Genomic DNA, 18,940 nt, shown 5'->3' on the forward strand with positions numbered 1-18,940 from the left:
CGCAAGAAGAGGTTTCTAAACCAATAGATATACGACTCATACCAATCCCAAGTCAACTGAATGTGAATAGTGAAAGTTTGATAAGGTCTTGGAATAGGAATGTATCTGCATTCGCATCTCACGAGGCTCTAGTTGGTTGCAAATACAACGTCAGTACTCTTAGGGATGGATATAGAATACCCAACACCCTTTGGGTGTTTTTGGTAACATTTTTGATATGCTTTGTTTTAATATCAATATATTTAACAAAAATTCGGCGTTTTCCCGTTTTTCCTGTACCATGCAACTCAGCTCAATATAAACGTTGTTTAGAACATAAAATTCATCTGTTCGTATATAATTTTATAATCGATTAATTATTAATATAATTACATGCATAAAATACGAAATTAAAATCATATTTCCAAATATATCCAAAACCAATTTACATATCATAATATTTGATGATTGATTGGTTTAAAAAAATAAATTCGATATAAAGCAAGTATAATGAAAAAACGATTTTCTATTTTCATTGATATTAATAATTTGATTTCGAACAAATAAAATGAAATTCTGTGATAGGTGAAATTAACTATTGAAGGGTTATATTAAACTACATACCGTCAACTGCAAATAACGACCTTTGAAAATAGTACGAGGGTTGTCTGAAAAGCTTTTGACCTCAACTGCTGATAAGTTTTGAATATGAGTTGGGACGCTTAGTTTCTGTTTGACAATGATATAAGTGAATCCCAGGCCTTATTGATACGGTTTGAGCAACCTGAATTGGATTTTTTGCATCAATTTTCAACTGTAGATGAAACACAGATCCACCACTATACTTTTAAATCGGAAAAACAGTCAAAACATTCGTTTGCCAAGTGCGAATCTACTCCAAAAAAGGCAAAGACTAAAAAAGTTATGGCGAACGTTGTTTTGGGTTAGTCATGGTATTGCGTTAATCGGCTTCGTTCAAAAAAGTAAAATAATAACTGGAGAGTATTACGCATGGTTTACAAATGAAATAGTTTTGGAAATATTCAGCTAATTATGTCATTTAAAACTGTGATGAAGGATACAAAAATGTTTAAATGTTGTTAATAAATCGACATAACTTAAGCATATCATATCTTATGATTTCTAAATTGTGTTCAGTATAGATTGTGTACTTTCTAATACAATGGTATTTTTCAAGCAATGACCGCCATCTTTAGGTCAGGCCATGTACTACTCCTGGAACCATCCTCGTATTTTGTAAAGTGCCATAGATATATAGAGCTATTGCAAAATGATTTGCAATAGCTATGCTTCTAAAGTTATAGACGACAATTTAAATGCGAAAAAAACCTTTTTAAATAACTGATTAATTCAATAAAACTTTGGAAACAATTTCAAAAAATCGTTAGTTTTATGTACCCTTAATTCAGTTAACAAGCTACAACTAATTAACTTGTTAACATAAAACAGCAAACGTGATGATATTCCATTGTTAAGACTGGTTCATAGTGATTGTGCAGAAATTACTTTATCATTTCTGGTGTACAAAGACCGAGATAGTTGTAAACTCGTCGCCATTTTGAATATTTAAACTAGAAACGCGGGGTGCATACATTATATTGACTTGGCTTAACGCATTTAAGATTACTCCACAGTTCAAATACAATTTGGTATTTAGGGATTTCGTCTCCCTTTCAGAAACTCACTCGCGATTTAGTTACAATCCAACAGTTTTTTTTTCGATTTGTAAAAGAGATATCATGTATGAAGGGCATTTGGTAATTAATTGAAACAAATGTTTGCTTTGTCATGTTTTGATAGTCATCTTTACGGTATAATTTTACGATGGTGGTTTATTCTTGTTTTGTTTTCTTTCTGTAATCTGTTATGGTGATCCGGTTTATCTTTACATCAATTCAAAATTGGTCGATGTAGTTTTCGGTCTATAGGCAGCTTCAAATTATGGTAATACTGAGTGTAATTATGAGTCATCAATTTTTAAACAATTAGAGACACGTGCTACGATATGAATCCATTAACTGATTATTCCTTTGCGTAGTCGATTTTACATCATTAGATACGTTTTACATCAAATTTGATGATTGCAAATAAATTTTGTTGTTATTCAGCAAATGAATGAAATAATTCATCTTTTAGTAGCAGTTGATATAATTATAATGGGACGAGATCTTCTACCTGTCTCATCTATATCATCCGTAATAATAAATGTTTCTGTGAAACTAAATTCAAAGTTATACTAGGTATTGAAGAAATTGGCTAAATTTGAATTATTTTGTACTCGTGAGTAAATATTGGCGAATTTCGAGAGGCAAAAATGAGAAGAAGAGAAATATATTGGAGAAAGAAAGAAAAGACGGACGTAGTTCATCAAAGTGACCACGAGAGTAATTTTACTTTAAGGGCGGAAAGTAATGATCAATATGAAACCACACCTGGTATGCAAAATTATTTTTTATCGAAGGACGAACAAATTTAATGGTATAAAGATCCTGTTTACTCATTTCCCCGCACACGAATAGAAGACAAAATTTCCAGGGGTGAAATCCGAATATAAAAACATTGATGAAATTGATGATACCAATGAAGTGATTGAACTTTAAAAGGAAACGAGCAGCCTTTAAGAAGGATGGACATAAAATTAGGGCACTATTAGGATTTCTACTTCTTGGTGAGATTTATCGTAGTGTTCACTTGAATTTCCAAGTTTTAAGGAATAAACATGACCTATCAATATTAACCATGTCAAGATTCACCAATAACCAAGTCAAGATTCAGAATGTCTCGGTCTCCAACTGACTTATTTCCACTTTTGAATAAGTCATATCATAAATAAACAGTCTGATAGTATAGACAGATTTTAACATTTCATAAGCTTCTTTGAACAATTTTTCGACTAAAAACAAAACTTAATGTAAATGCATTTTTCAGCATGCTATTATAGAAAATCATCAACTGTATATATTGAATACACCTCATATATAAAGTGAGTAAAGATACGAATTGAGAGTATAAATAAAAATCATTCAAAATTACAGTAACTACAAAAAACATAGAAGTAACATTTAAACCATCTGTTCACGTTCAATGTGAATAAGTAAACTTATAACCTTTTTTTACATTGCTGTATATTCTTGTAAAAGTTCTTTTTAAGCTAGCCTTCCTACTGTCGTGAGGCTAGGGAATTCAATAGTGGACTTAAAACCAAAAAAAGTGTACATGTGTAAGTCGAAAGTAAAAACTGCTTCTGCTCTTCTCAAAGTTTCTAAAAATTTTATCATATAAAAATACATTGCCGCCTATTTTATTGAACCACACCACCATTGACGTCATTTACGTCAATTCTCGGGACTTGTTGTGGACACTTCCTTGAAATTTGCCACCTTATGTAAAAAATTCTTTCTGTTTTGGAGTCCTGAACTTATCTACCTTCTTAACAGTTTATTATGCCCTTATTTAGTCGCATCTTCAATATGCCCTTTCCCTCTTGGGGTACGTATGATGCAACTCAATTTAATCGAATCTCAAACTACAAGAGAGCTGTTAGATATTTACTCGAACTTAACAGCTAGGCTCAATGCCTTCTGACTCTTCCTTCCTTATTAATCTAAGAATCTGTTTGCCTAATTCGTAAGCACGCTTCTCCAATTTCAGAAAGGTCCTTGCACGGATCGCGGAGTACGACCTTTACCAACCTACTCTACGTTCAGAATCAGTTAAAGGCTCAATATTTTACAATTAAAAAAAATGCACAATCACTTGCCAGTTGAAATCAAATCGATATCATCTTTTCCCGCATTCTACAATAATTTGAGGGCATATTTACAGGAAACTTCCTTCAACTCTGTAAACGACTTCTATCTAATCATAATTTCGTGCATGCTGCATACTGGTTTCGTTTTGCTGTAGACTTATATACTAATTATTACCTAAAATTCTCTTATTTATTGTTGCTTTCTTCTGTATATTTTATCTTTATTTAGTCCTCTGCTACTTTTTCTCTTTTCCAGAATAAAAAAGAAGGCATTTTGAATTAATTTAGGATGATGTCCATGTATTAGTATTACTTTGAAGGGGAGTAGTCAATCTGTTTGCAGATACTAACAATCCATCTCATTTGAGCCTCTACTACCACTAAAGAAGTTTTCACAATTCCGCAATATTTGACTTATCACAGTAACTTGTTGGGTTTTCTGTATATTCTTCTTGTAAGTTAATTGCTGATACAAATGATCAGTTTAATGAAACTCACTTATCTACTTATTTACAAAAATTATAATTGTGAGCAACATATGGTGTTAAATTCTTGTTATAGATAGTACAGTTGTTTGTAACAAGGCATTGTCTGTATTCGTGTTAACTTGTACTATTATCTCTTGATATACCACGCCTAGGTATGTATGTATCTATTTGAAATTCATATAAAAATATTGTAGATAAATATTACATTACAATTATCTTCCTTTTACAATTAGCATAAATGCATAGCGATAGATAACAGTATTGCCATTGCAAAGAATTTCTTAACAATGCAGACATTCTCCTCTCAAGCAATATTTAAAAATATTAATTATTATATTAAACAGATGTTAACTTGTACAAGCCAATGAATTTCGATTCAAAACGACTACTTAAATTATTTTGATTGATAATTAAATCAATATGAATTAAATATTCATGAATCGAATCTATATAAATCAAAACGCTTTGATTTTTGTAACTGAAATATTTAATCCATTTGAATTGAGGAGGTCGGGTCGATTCTGTTTAAATCGATTCTCTCTATATATAAAGATTTCATTCATAGAGATCCGATGCTTATGTATATATATGCAATTGTCCTTAATTCGTTTCATGAGAATCGAAAAATTTGAAATCGATTTAGAGTAGACTCAATCCATATATATTCATTCCAACTCGATTCAAATAGATTCGATCGAATTAATCCATTCGTATTTTTTGGATTCGTATTGATACCAGTAATGAAGATGTATAATCGATTGTTATGGATTCGATTGATAGTAATTCCATTTATATGGATTCAATTCATCCTTATAGATAATAAAGAAAATATTAATAAAGATAGAGAGAGTGCAATATATATGGAATTGTATTATTGGATGAGAGAGAAAGAACATCGGTGTACCACTTTCTATCTACCTCTAATCACTAATAAATTCAAAACTTGTTATTTTACTCTTTTGCCATTACTATCTCTCGAAACTTTGACGTCATTTCGATCCAATCATAATTGAGAGAAGTAGAAAGTGGTATACCGATGTTCTTTCTCTCTCTAGCAGCCGTTCGGATCTACTTGAACTCGTTCTTTCTATTTTCAATATTTTCCCTATAATATAAATTTGCCTTATACATAATGTTTGAGTAGTACAAATTCTAATAAATTGTGCAAATACTTTGATTTATACAGATTCTATACAAGTTAATTCGATTCAAATTGAACTGTTTCAGGCAGTGTAATTGTGAGTGTTAGTGTTGTAGTGTAGTGTAGTGTTCAGTGCCTTAGTTGTGAAGCTATATTTAAATAGTGTTGACAAAAGAAATGATTATTGTCTATGAAGTGCTATTTCTGACAAAATGGTGGCAATATAAACTAAGTCGTAATACGACTCTGCCTGCTTGTTTCTCCCATCTACTACTAGTTGATCATCACACAACCAATTTGAAAAGCGGTTTTTATACATATTAACATATATCTAACTAGTGTGGAGTATTGTTTTATACAACCATCAGATGTTATTCATATGCTGTTCAAGAGATTTTGTAAGCTACAGTTGGTAACTTGGAACGAATAACACAAACATCTCCATTGTGACGTTTAACAAAGAAATTTCTTTTCAAATGATACCAGCGCCAAAATAATATTCTTAATATTTAAAAATAAAACAATTTTTTCTCAATAATTCACTATATTTGATTCTATTATAATCGTAAATTCCAGAAATTGTACCATAAAATAAATTAATTCAACACTTATCGCAGATGTCGTTCCATCCACCAATTTAAAACACCCTTAATAGTTAAACCATGTGAAAGAAATAGCTTTCGGCTCGACTTTTAGGGCGATAGTCGAGTGGTTATCTTCATTTATACATACACACTTCCAAATTGTTTTCGAAGCCATAAATGAAATGGTGGTCATCATGACTAACTATAAAAAGGTTGGTCCTCTTTATTACCACCGGAACCGACGGGATTTAGTGAGAAAGGGAGATCAGTGTCGGAGATCTAACCGTCACCTGAATAAACATAATTATAACGAGAATTTTTGCAACTTTGAATAACATTGACTTATTTCCAAAACTGAATACGACGTAATAAATCAATAATGTCAAAAGGGATGTTTTGAATGGCGAAAATATGCTCTTTCAAAGGTATTTTGAATTAAAAATCGCCCAAAAGAAAATTATAGACTCATAGTTTTCGAACCTTGAGACAGGCGGTCTAATACTCCACATATAGTTTTTGGCCCACGGTGTATATCTACGAGAGGGTGGTATAAGACGAAAGGGGGTTGAGGGACCCGCGCTAATGTTGCATTAGTCGCCGGCGTTCGTTTTGACTAACAGCAAGTTTGTTTAAAAACATACGGTCATCAAGTAAAAGTATTTTGACGTTAGCATGATTACTGTTAATGTTTTAAGTTTCATAAACAAATTATTTCGAATAACTTTTCAATTATTTAATATATTAGATGGAATTCAGGGAAGGGGCATTTGAAACAAAACATTTGGGGTTGAATGATCCAATTTCAAATAACCCCTAATATTCAGTCACGCTACGCTTGAATGTTTTTACATTAATGTTGTTTTCATTTTAGGATGCCAATTCACTAATCAAAGGGGGAACGTGTTAATATTACAAGTCCTTAAAGGTTAAAACATCCGCAAAGATTCCTGAAGATAACAAAAAAGATAGAAATACTGTTTCAAGGTATGTTAATCAGTTGAAAGCTAACCCTAAATCTGATGTGCTCAAACACACGCCAAGTTTGAACAAGAAAAAACATTAAAAGACTACCTTTTTTTTGTTTTATCACAATCTGGGTCCAGTTATGGACATGTATCAATTCCCAGCTACCAGAATATGAAATATCGACGAAACTGATGTTCCAATAGTCTTAAAATCAGGTAATAGCAGCTGAAGGAAAGCATACTGTTGATTCGTTGATTCTGTTAATTAAGGTCGAATTAGCAACTGTAAACTCGGTTCCTTTGATGTTTATATTTCCTCGGAAGAAGTTTAAACACTATTTTAATACAAATAGATCACTAGTTGCCAAGATTCACCTCATAATAAGTGCACTTGTGGTGTCAATGCATTTTATGTTTGCATGAACTGTGGCAGTAACTAAGTTAAGTTAACTAGAGTTAATTTTTTTCGATACGATATTCATGTTTGTTTTTGTTTTTAAAAGGAATCTTGACTATGTTTTTGTTTCTATGTTTTATATGTTATAATGTGATAAAGTTTGTATAATAACCCAATGGCTCTAGTGACCCCGTATTGTGATACAAAATACCCCGTCTGTGGGGTCTAATGAGACTGTTTTCAATATAAAGTAAATATATTATAGTAAATGAAGAATTTGTTAAAGTTTTGTTTTGTCTCAATATAACGGTCAATAAGTAAACAACTGATTTGAATTTTTTTTGTTATTATTCTTTTTAAAGCGCCTCATAATGATTTGAACAAAAAGTGACCCCGCTTTGTCCTATTCTATAGAAATTAGAATAAATTAAATATTTTAGAAGTATTACGCTTTTCACATTCTTTTCTTCACTTAGCTTCGGTATTGGCTTTCAGAAACTCAAGGTAATCGTAACCAGCGGCGTTGTTGATTTGTTTGTAAGTGAATCCGCGAAATTTCACAAGTTCACTTCAGCGACAATGATCAATCAAATTAAACACTATAATTTCCATGTGGAAATGAAATATTTTCTGAGCATTGTTTACAAAAAATGCGCTACTACTAGCGTATTGTCCGACCTTCTATCTGTAGCAGCGATCCCATATAGGATTTTACGATGGGCCCAGTAAACGGCCTGAGTGGTACATACTTGGACCAAGTATGTACCACTCTGGTCTTAGCTTGGAAGTCGTTATTGCCCAAACTTGGTTAGACACTGGGAGGATAACAATGTTCCTCGCTTGGTTTGCAGCCCTCGATCAGGCCTGATTGCCTAGATAAACCCAAGACTGGTCTGCAACCCGAGCCGAGGTCGGGTTACCCAGAGTTCAGCCCGACTTGGGTGAATATGGGATGGCCAGGGCTAAGTTACCCAGACTTCAACGAGGCATATAGTGAACTTGTTTTTTTTTGCATTTAATTTCTGTACAACTGTAGTTAAACTGGAACGGAAGAAATTTTGGACAAATTTATTAAATTGAACAAAATATGATTTTAAAGACAAGTAAAAAACCCACGTTTCGAATTGTTCTATCAAAATATTACTTGACATAGATACCTTGCAAAATTATATTGATTAATAGATCACCTACAATATGAATATCAACATAAAAATCTGTTTTGACCATAATGACTTTTTCTTCTTTTGTTTTCAGTTCTTATTTTTCAAAAATAAGTAAGCCATCAATGGAATTTTTGTAGTTGCATTGATATTCATGTTGAAAATGATCTATTAATCAATATGATTTTATAAGTTGTCAGTGTCGAGTAATATTTTGATAAAGACCACAGGTCGAAACGTCACATTTTTCATGAAAACTTTTTAATATTTACTGATTGGTAACGGCAAAAAATGCGCTACAGACTTGCACGCCTACTTTTGACATGCTTGTAAAAGTACATACTTTTAAGGCTTGATACATATCAAGACTTTCACATTTGATATATATCAAATGTTTAGGATTCATTTCATTAAGAAACCTTTCGTTTCTCCTAAATTTAATAATAATTTTTACGAAAAAAATATTTCAAAATTAATAATAGCATACAACTAAGCTTTAATATTCTTGGGTCATCATTGAATTTAAATTCAGTTTCTATTGAACACCAATCAGAAGAAAACGGTTACATCTTAGAACAAACGGTGATTAGCTGCATCATCACGTGTTCATCGAACACAAAACTATTCCCAAATCATCCCAATTGTACATCGCTGACATATTTAGCTTCATCTTAACTTAAAAATTCCGCTCAAAGGACACCAGTATGATGACAAAAGACGGTTGAAATTGATTTATCGTATGCTATGAGGATAACAAAATAATGGAAAACGTGATATTGGACATATACATCTTAGAACAAACGGTGATTAGCTATTCATCGAAAACAAAAATATAACAAATTACCAGAACATACGCTTCTCCAATCATACATCGATGACTTTTTTGCTCCATCTTAACTGAAAAATGCCGCACAAAGGACACCGATGTGATGACAAAACACGGTTGAAAATGATGTATCGTAAACTATGAGGATAATGCGAATACTGACTTCAAGGTGGGAAAATACCTCTGGAGGAATATTTTATGCAAACGAATGATTACTAATATGAAGGATAATACTTAACGAATGTTAATCAGAAATAACAAAACTTTATAAGAGTATAAAGAGGATCACATTTCTTGACATAGTGAAAACGTATAAAATAACTGAGAAAGACAATAACTGAGGATGTTATAATAACAGTAATAGCAAAAATTGATAGATAATCCTAACATACCAATGTATATACGTGACAAAGACACTTTTATTGCTTATACGAACTCAGATAATTCCGTTCTTACATAAAATTCCGACTACTTGGAGTATTACCACAAACATAAAATTTTGAAAAGTCTATAAACTTATGGAAACAAAGCATGAATTTCAGAAAGAAGAACATGTAAAGCATCGAATCGTAATGTGGTTACGTGTGCATATCGAGTCCAAATAATGCTAATCTCTTTGACAATTTCCTCGAATGACGTATTCGTTGCTAAACTTTCACGTTTCTTTGAAGTAACGTTTCCTGTTAATGCATTCACTATCTCTATCTGCATCCTCCAAGGAATTAAAATTTTGATAATATGGATTAAATAATATCAAGCCCTTGGTAGTTGTATGTCCATCAAAGCGGAAATCATAATTTGTCAACAAAATAGATGTAAAGCAAGCAGAAATAATGAGTCGGCAAAGAACGCTCTCATAAATCCAATTAAGAGCAAGTAGTAATCAGAATTGAATATATATCAAAAGTATAACTTGGCAATATAATAAATAAAAAAATTGGAAATTAACTGGACGAATTCATAGAAGAGAACAATGAAAATACAAATTATATTTTTCTCATGCTATCTTCTCATTGAAGCTTGACGACCACGTTTTTAAATGCGTCTCTGTCCCTCAAGACATGAAACAGTTCTTCGACGCTGAGATTTGTTTATTCCCTTATGTACCATAATTTCTTTTTACTGCCGATGCCTTTCCTTCCCTCTACTCTGTCCTGTACTCTACTCTATCAATAAAATCAATTTCCAGATTTGTTATTTAAAATAGGTATAATCGTACCTCAGTAGAATGTTTATTATCAACTATTGATCATTTGAGCAATGATCTTTATCTTGCATCTAAAATAGAAAAAAGTTGACAAAGACATAGATTCTACATCTTAATCTCCTATCCTGTTGACATAAAATAAATGAAAATAAAAAAATCAATCTTTTAGAATTCATAATATACAGTGTGTCTACTTAAGTTGGAACCATATGGAAAACTTTTTTAGGTAATTCTCTTGATTAGGTTACACCCCTTCGATTTCGTTAAAATTTTAGTTTGTTATAAAGAAAATTACGTTGAACAAGAATATATATATATATATATATATATATATATATATATATATATATATTTTCTCTATAACTTACTAAAATTTTAACTTACGAAATCGGAGGGGTGTAACCTAATTTAGATAATTACCCTTTTTTAATAGTAGTTTTATAAAAAGAAGTTATTCTTGATAAAAAGTTTTGCATGGTTCAATATCATCAATAGATAGATCAATAGATATCAATATTTAAAGCAGTATACAAGGTTGCTGTTTTATGTAACCCCATAAAAAAATCAAGGGGAGTCAAATCAGCATTGAACATATTTCCAAGGAGTACTCTAACGTTTAATGTATTATGGATGGAAGCACCGTCTTGTTGGAACCAAATTGTCATACGCTCTACGAAAAGTCATGCAAAAAATCACCTACTTGATTTTCTAATGACTGTAAGTATTGTGTGAAATTTAAGAAAAAAAAAAGGTTCAACTAATTTATTTTTGTACACACTACACAGCGACAATTTTGTGATGAGACGGTTCCGTTTGAAGAAAATGGAAAATATTAGAGTTTTTGTAAAAACGGGTGTTCATCCAACCTTCCTTCGATCAGAGCGTAGAATTCAAAACGAATATCGTAATCCCTTGGTAGTAACGTGTGAACAAATTGCAGTTTGTATGCATTATATTTATTAAAATATTTGTCACTCTATCTTTATTTACTGAAGAAATTTGGACTGCAGAAGCCCTTTTTATTAATGACTTGTTGGGTCTACGACAGAAAGTATTACTTCAAATTCAGTGTCTTCACTTGCAACCCGTTTAAATTTATTTAAAATTTTTGTAACTGTTGAATGCCTACTGTTTTTATTATTAAAAATATAACTTTTAAATCAAGAGAACTTTCCTTTATAACATTTTTCTGAATAAAGATACTTTACTCTACTCTCTACACTAAAGTCAAATTATTTAACAAACGTTTTATCAAGAATAACTTTTTTTTTGAAAACCACTAATAAAAAAGTTTTCCATGTGGTTCCAACTTAAGTAGAAGTATGTGAAGGCGATAAGAAAAGATCATAATGAGATTAAAATATTTTTCTTATTTCAGAATTTCATGAATTTAGTGTTTAATTTGGAAATTGACGCTACCACTGGATGCTCAACTTCATGTTACCATACAAATGTGTTTAGAAACAATTTATGTAGATACTGCATGTAGTTCGACTAATTTATGACTGAAATTGGATACAATACTGATATCAACGTATCAACGTTGTCTCTACCAATTGAATTTACAGTAGAAAAGCCAGCGCGAGTGGGTTATAAATTATTTCTGACTTGAAAAAATATACACTATGAAAATAACTGAATAATTTTGAAATTGGTATTATTGATTATTAATTTGAATATTTATATAGAAAAACAGATAAAATTAACCGAGGATATGGAAAATAAAAAATGAATGGATGAGTACTTCACATAAACATCTACTCAGGACTTCACTTGAGATGCATGTATAATACGAGGATGATCCCAGAAGTACCTGGACTACCAAAGAAAGCACGAAAATTTTGGAAAAAAATATATTTATTTTCCTCTTTTAGCGCCATACACTTTTCTGAGCGGTATCGATGCCCGTTTCATAATTAGAATCCTCAATCCTCAAAATACCAATTAATTGCCGACATCACCTCTTCATTGTTGGAAAACCTTTCACCTTCGAGTCATTATTTCAAGTCTGGGAACAAAAAATAATCTGAGGTGTTAAATTTAGCGAATAGGGTGCATGAGGTAGCAATTCAAATTCATTAATTTTGATAATTGCAATAACGGATGTGTCTTTTGGTGCATTGTCTTGATAAAACATTTTTTTCCTATCCAAACCAGCCGTTTTTACATGATTGCATAATACTTCTTCCGCCGTTTTTCCTTTTTCAAGATATTTAATACAAACTATTCTATGCGCATTAAAAAGAAAACGACGCCATGACCTTGCCTGCAGATGGAACGATCTTTGCCTTCTTTGGTTCCCCCTTTTCAGTCTATTGTTTTCATTGTTCTTTTGTATCGGGTGTGAAGTGATTGACCAACGTTTCATCCATGGTTATGAAACGGTGCAATAATTCTGTGAAACATTGCCAAACACTCGATGGAAACATCCCCACATCCATTGTGAGCAAACGCGGCACCAATCTGGCGCACAACTTCCTCTTGTACAAATTTTAAGCTAATATGCGATGTAGCGCACAAATATTGAAATAAACTGATTATACTTAACAATTAATCGTCACTGGAAATTCGAAAATTATCACTGGTAAGATAATAAAACCATTTGAAGAAATACTCCTCCGGGATCGGTCTGTTTCCCAGCAATCATCTTTAGAAATCTGTTATAAAGCTTTTTCGAACAATTACAACGTCCTTAAGTTATTACTACTTAAAACTGATATCTTTTTTGGAAGTCTCATATGAAAAAACGTGTAAATTTTAATTATAAAAAATTTGAGAAGTTGAAAATGTACAATTATCATTATGTATGTTACAGACCACATATAAAATCAGAGACCGTATGTATATGGCCTAGGTCGTAAACATACGGCATAAATTGTGCAGACAGTATGTAAAAAATATGGTATTTCATAGACCATTTATATACGGACTATTGTGATTCAGGACGTATACTCGATGGCAGTGTTTCCAAGCACGTGGACAATTCACCGCTTTTTTGCTATTGTTTACAGAGTATTTTATCTGAACATAACCCGATTTGTGATATTTCAACGAGTTAACAACTGAAGAAGACTTGGAAAATGTGATTAATTCCATTCATGCTGACATTGCTGGCAATGCAGAAACCGAGCAATCGCATCAATCGGAGAAAGAAATTGTTACAAAATCGGAAGAGGTCATAGAAGAACAGCTGGAAGGAGTATTAGCGGAAAATCATGATAATAGTCAAGAAATTTCATGTTCGATATGCAGAGACATAGCAATGGCAAGAAAAGCTGCTCATGATGGATTACAGCTACAGGCAAAACGAATGGAAGTAATATCAGATAGCACCCATCCAAAACCGAAAATCGGATCAACTGTAAGTGATTTCAAAATACTATACCCGTTTAAAATTTAGTACGTAAGCTGCAAATATTTTGAAAATTGAAGAAGTTTCCATAGACAGGGAAATCCCTTTTAGATCGGTGGCTACTGCTCAATCGACATAACATGGGCAATGTTTTTAAAAATGTAATTGTAAGGGTAAATCTCAATCAAAGAAATATGTTTGTCGAAGACGTATTGTATTATTTAAGTCTAAACGCCATAATAGCTTAAGTTGTACAAGCAAATAAAAAAAAATGAGATGTCCTGATTTATATTCTTTACGCGCGTATTTTTATGTATAACTCATTTCTATAATAAATAAAAAAATTGTACAGCTAGGCCGTATATAAAAAGACAAACAGACTAGACAGTGCATTAAAAAAGACAAGCTTTTTACACATATAGACTAATATCCTTAGTCCTTTTCTATACCGACAAGTCCTTTTATATGGTCTTTTTTTTAAATGGTCCGTAACATATATATCAATATTTACGAAAACAATTTTAACATTAGAGGAAAAAGTTAATATGATTCAGTGTTAAAGATTAGTGAAAGATCGACAAATATGGTGATTGCTTAGTTCGGTGAAAGGTATCCGAATAGTGCAATGAACTAAATTACTGCCTAGTTTGAATTTTCTTCATAATTAAAATTGAAAATTATAGATAAATAGATGAAAGACTTTATTCTGAAGAAAACTAAGTTTTTTGGAAAATTTCCGAGACATACTTATTATTATGTAAGAAAATTGGTCTTTTGTCTAGTAGACCTTAACCTCGAAACTTTTGTATCTTTCAAGATTCGTTTGACCTATCTGGGGACACACTATTTATTAGGCACAGATTCGGAAATATCCTCTGAATTGTTCAAAATCGTCAAGTTGTTTTATGTGAAAGAAATTAACAGTCAAATTGCAAAATCGTTGCAAAATAAGGCGTTACTAAGACTACTAGTTCTAAAAATAATTGGAAAATGAAAAAATGCATTATTAAATACTAATATACCACTTATACTGGCATCATTATAGCCCAAGATTTCTTTTATTGTGTTTAATACGAGTTGTTCTGAACGGAATAATTAATTATATGGATAATTATCTGCTATCAAACAAGAACGCTACAGCATATTTCATATTATTAATTTAACTGATTAATTATAAAATCGATTTCATTTGTCAATAAATACAACAGTAGTACTCCGGGCGTGCCCTACAAGCAGGCTTCGAGGAAACAGGTTCGTATTAAGCTATTCCTTTGACCCCGTGGGGATATATTATCATTTTCAATCGTAATAAAAACTTAATGTCTTCAATCAGACGTATCAGCTCGTACTATTTATTTCGAATTTTAAAGTCAATTGTTTTGTCTTTTTTTCTCTGATTTTGTTAAAATCTTTAACAGTTTATATTAATAATGATGTTCGTAGCAAACAGACTTCAATATATAAAATATGAAAGTTAACTTATCACTCTTAAATAATTTGGGGTTCTCTGGAATTTAAATTCAATCTAATTTTGGACCTTGGATATTTTACTCATAATAAATCCTAAAATCAACCTACGCCGTGGTGCAATATCCCCAATGTGATCTAAAATAAATGGCATTCAGTGTTCAAATAATGATTTTTAGAAACTGAATGTTCATGTTGTTGATATGCTGCAGGTATTGTATGATCATTAACGATATTTTCTGTAGTTTGACTTGGAAAATGTAAATAATGTTGCTTCTATTTAGGCCGTTTTTTTTTGTAAAAAACGTACGAGAACGGGTATTTTTTAGTATGTATGTTCAGGGATGTCCCTTTCAGCTATTTAATAAAACGTGTTTTTCAAGATGGCAGCTGAAGTGAAGCCCATCCCATGACGCCCACTTGGATTTACATTCAGGGGGCCCCCTGAACATATTAAAAAAATACCTGTTCCCATACGTTTCATTCAGAACCTACTTTTTTGGTTGGGCTCTTGGACTAATTGGCACAGCCCCAAAGATCAACAATGAGAGTCTATACATGTCCAATAATTAGTTTGTATGAGGACGAGTTGACCAAAGAATGGAGCGAAAAATATATTTTCTCTGTTTCGGTATTAGAACAACGATTTTTGGTATTGAGTTCGTGCCCCTGTGAGATTTAGACCAAGTAAATGTAATCCTGAAATATGAACAAAATATACAAATCCATATTGAAGAAATAACCTCAAATGAATGGATGGTTTAATATTTTGAAATTATAATGTGCCCTTCTCTAAAGAGAAGAGAAATTAATAATATTATAAATAATTATTCAAAATTACGAATTTTGATACAAATTGAAGAACAAAGATTATACTTCTACCATACATATGAAATGTCTAAATACGAAACACATTTTGTGGTTATGTGAAATGACTTTTCTTCAACTAGAATTCAAACTCAAAAACTTCATAAATAGTTTCATAAACATAACACGATCGAGAGTGTCTAGCACGTATAAATTCAACTTAAGTATTAAAACTGATTTATATGAAATTTTGACAGATGACGTGAAAAACATTACTGATGCCAACAGAAAACATCCAACACGATGTTTCGAAAGATTGAAAATATTTCCACGGAAAGAGAATTCTATTGTTTTTTTTTTCTTTTTGGAATCTTTCAATCTAATTAACTCGGTGCTGTTCATTCTCTACGTGTAAATTTTCACAACAAATGAGAAAATGATGCAACGGGAAAATTAATTATTGTGGGAATTAGTGAAGAAAAAAGAATGCAAAATAAGATGATTCTGAAAATAAGATATGAAAGTTTCTGAGTACGTCTCTGAAAACGACGGTGTGTTAATAAATCTAACTCTAATTGCATAATGATTAGACTCGACTGGTTTTCAAAAGCTTAAGCTCTCTGCTACTTTTTTTTAATGTATTCTATATTTGGTCTGCCCGAGGAGAACCTGAAATGGAGCTTTGTTAACATGTAGGTACCAAAAAAATGTGCAAACTCATCCGATCAAGTGGAAGATGCCAGTGTAAATTCCATAAAATGCGATAACGGCACCGATATATTCTTTTGATATAGTCTCGTGAACTGTTTTCTGTATTTTTGGTTGTTATTGACCGGAATACTAATCATTGAAGATTACAATTAGAGAGGCCGCAGCCACAATAAAAAACAACTAAAAAACTATTTGGACTGAAAATAAAGATATGAGAATAGATTATTTTTTAATAAATCAGAAATTAGTTAATTGGTTCATATCAAATAGCAATGAAGAAGATACTATTGATGAGCAATGGGAAGAAATTAAAGCGCGGATGTTTGTGTTAATAAATCACACACTCATGATTACTCAACAATATTTTGAGTTTTTGTTGGACGCGAACGAGGGCGCCAACGTCAGCATGAGCGTAAAAATTTAAAAATTGACCTCAAGTAAACTGTTAAATAAATAAAACAACAAATATTGCAGAGAAAGAAGCTAGGTTGAGATCTACACGTACTAAGAAATAAGATGATTATGTTAATTATAGAAAAATAAGAAACGAGAGCACAAAGATAATAAAAACAAAGAGAATCAAATGATTTAATGACAGTATGGACAATTTGGAAAACGATAATAAAAATAATGTGGAATTATATCAACATATGAAAAAAAAAACAAAATAGAAAATGAATTACAACAAATATTAAGGAAAAGAAATGAAGTCAGTATTTCAAAAAATTATTAACGAAAGAAGACAGGTGAGTAAGAAGAAGATGATAATGGTAAAATACTAGAAAATGCAGAAAACCCGACGAAAGTGGAATGTAATGACTCAATCAACAAACTGAAACACAACAAAACAGAATGGGTCAGTATTTCATTTCCAGCTAATTTATGAGCGTTTTTGAAGTGGGATTGTGGCAAAATTAAACACCAAAATGTAGGTAGGTCTCTTCTTGTTTTATAGACAGATAAAAATTGATGTTTTGACTTATTTAAGCCTTTATCAAAATATTATGATAAAGACACAAATAAGATTTGTTTAACTATATGAATCAAACAGCGTTGTCTTCAGTTCGGGTCTCAAGCACGAACGAGGGTTGTTAAGGTTGATGAGAAGTCGAAACTAGTCAGTGGTTGCAAACCCCTCTTTGCAACTGCGAGCCGTTGGGGATGTTAATATTGACATCACGCTCTTCAGAGGAGATGTAATTCAATATGCGTCAAGGCATTAGCCAGGAAAGTAGTTGTTCTCTCTTTTTTCGAAATATTAAATTTCATATTATTTCATTATTATTTTCATTATTACTTTTTAAAATTCTTACAGTTCAGCATAAGATCGATTTAAAAAAGAAATGTTTCGTGGTATATCGATCACTTTATCAGATATAAAAGTTCTGCAGAAGATTAGCTATTGGTCTTGAGCTGGAACTGCAATCGTTGGGTAGCATATTTGTGACATGTGTTTTACCGTCAAATTGGAACTACAGATGATGTAAAAGGATCTGACGGTAGAAGACATTAGATAACCATGGGTCAGTCTTGAGTCTCCGATTGTTATCCTTCTTACAATGGCTAAGTCTTCTCTGGAGAAGCCTGTGAAGTTAGTTGGTTGAGGGTGATGTATAAAGTGTTCAAGTTTTGCTGTCACGTTGTTCTGGTTTATTGATAGTTATATTGTCGGTGATAGTATGAATTGAAACACTTTTTGCTTGTGGGTCTGCTACTTCATTACCTACGATTCCAACGTGGGAAGGTATCCAAATGATGGTAACTGTTATTTTTTGGAATGTGAGAGATTGATTGGAGTCATGTATAGATCGGACAATATGGTGATTAGTAAATATATTTTTAATAGATGAAATTGAAGCGAGTGAGTCTGTACATATTGCAATCTGCTTGTATGAACGCTGCAAGTTTGTGGAATTAGAGATGGTTTGATTGTAACTTGTGACGTTGGGCTATTAATAGAAAAAACATATTTAAATATATTTTTCACAAGAATCGGAAATATATATTGTTGCTTAATACATTATTTATATTATTTATAATAGTCTCGAAACAAAACATAGTTTATTAGCTTAACAATAGGCAGG

At 31.8% G+C, this 18,940-nt stretch overlaps 1 protein-coding gene and 1 long non-coding RNA gene across 2 annotated transcripts in view; one reads left to right on the plus strand and one right to left on the minus strand.

The window, feature by feature from the left end:
- The window catches only part of LOC130452645 (roundabout homolog 2-like), a 551,928-nt gene that overhangs the window by 328,037 nt on the left and 204,951 nt on the right, over nt 1-18,940 (minus strand). The window lies entirely within an intron of this gene.
- The window catches only part of LOC130452647 (uncharacterized), a 78,169-nt gene that overhangs the window by 53,269 nt on the left and 5,960 nt on the right, over nt 1-18,940 (plus strand). Inside the window, exon 2 of the long non-coding RNA XR_008910987.1 lies at nt 6,836-7,145. This is a non-coding gene — a long non-coding RNA (uncharacterized LOC130452647). The remainder of the gene's footprint in view (nt 1-6,835; nt 7,146-18,940) is intronic.

Source organism: Diorhabda sublineata, chromosome 2 (genome assembly GCF_026230105.1).
Source record: "Diorhabda sublineata isolate icDioSubl1.1 chromosome 2, icDioSubl1.1, whole genome shotgun sequence".
NCBI lineage: Eukaryota > Metazoa > Arthropoda > Insecta > Coleoptera > Chrysomelidae > Diorhabda > Diorhabda sublineata.